The 1,584-nt window shown below is 37.8% G+C and overlaps 1 pseudogene; it reads right to left on the reverse strand.

Moving 5' to 3' along the window:
- Positions 1-893: 893 nt before the first annotated feature.
- LOC109449078 (protein tyrosine phosphatase type IVA 1) lies at positions 894-1,367 on the reverse strand (annotated as a pseudogene).
- Between the last annotated feature and the right edge of the window lie 217 nt (positions 1,368-1,584).

Consider the following 1,584-nt stretch of genomic DNA (forward strand, 5'->3'; position numbering starts at 1 on the left):
TCTCCGGTAACAGCATGGGGATACATTTAAAGACATACAATTTCTGACAATTAAGTTCACTAACTCGTCCTAGAAAAAGTGCTACACACCTCGTTGCTGAATATCACTATGGTCACCTTCAAAATATTCCCCTTGGGAAGCTTTGCACTGATGCTAGTGCCTAGTTCACCCTTCAAAGCAATCTTGGAACTCTTTTCCTGGAATGGCCATCAGAGCTGTCATCATATTGCCCTAGATGTCCTAAATGTCATCAAAATGTCTACCTTTCAATATTTCCTTTATCTTCAGGTAACGAAAGAAGTAATTGAGAGCCAGATCAGGTGAATAGGAACGGTGTTCCAATACAGTTACTGTTGACTGGCTAAAAACTCCCTCACAGACAGTGCTGTGTGAGCTGGTGCATTGTCGTGATGCAAGAGCCATGAATTATTGGCGAAAAGTTCAGGTCATCTAACTTTTTTCACACAGCCTTTTTAGCTCTTCCAAATAGCAAACTTGGTTAACTGTTTGTCAAGTTGGTACAAATTAATAATGAATAATCCTTCTGACATAAAAAAATGTTAGCAACATCATTGCAACAAGTTCACTAACTTAAGTATCAGACCTAACTCAGTATTGTACGATTTCAGAAAAACTCAATTGGTACAAATGATAAGCACATTTTAAATGCTGAACAAGAATCTCCAGCTAAATGTCAAAATAGGTTGATTGTAATCCAAACATAGAGGTTGTAATTACAAGCTTGTGGCCTGGTAAAACTGCTTTTCAATACTCCTCTGTATGGAAACTTCATTAGACTTATTCACCAAACCAAGATGTTTGCTAATATGTATGACAAATTAGGTCCTGTCTCAAGTTCCACTTCCAAGGCAATGGCACCAGACACCACAGTTTTACTGAATGCAACAGTTGTTTCTATGACCACTGGAGTCTTTGAAATGCAGCTGCATTTTAGGATGATACTGCTCCAAATACAAAAGTTTCTTACTGCTAAAAGTGCCATGCTGCTTTTGTCTTATGAACTATGCTGCATCTTCATATTTCATTCCACGTCAATTAAGGTTAGAGCAACAAGCACCAGAGCCCTCCCAAGGCCTGCAACACAATGAACTGCAATACAATAACCAGGTTTTTCACATCATTTTTGTAAGACTTAACCAGCCATGAGCAATCTCGTTGGATGGAAACAAGTATGCCTTCGTTCTCCAGAATAGTGCCATACGTTGCTTCATGTACTCTCACTATTGTGGTAATTCTGTACTTCTTAACTTTCTTTACAATTTGTTTAAGGTCACATTAGTTGGATTGTGTGTAGTAAGAAATCACATGCTCTTATGTGTGATTCCCATGGGAACTGAACAGTTCATTCAAGCCATGTTAATTTAGTCAAAAAACACTCAATAGGGTTATGAAAGAATTTAAAAATTGAATACAGAATGATGCAAAGAAACTGAGTCTACTTCTAGATAGTCTGCTTGAAATTGTCAGTACTTTCAGTAAGAAGTTGGGAGTAATGGGAAATGAAATGAACATCCTAACAAGCAGCAGCAATTCTTTAATCCAGTAACACAGAGGCCACAGAAA

This window comes from Rhinolophus sinicus, linkage group LG05 (assembly GCF_036562045.2).
Source record: "Rhinolophus sinicus isolate RSC01 linkage group LG05, ASM3656204v1, whole genome shotgun sequence".
Classification (NCBI taxonomy): domain Eukaryota; kingdom Metazoa; phylum Chordata; class Mammalia; order Chiroptera; family Rhinolophidae; genus Rhinolophus; species Rhinolophus sinicus.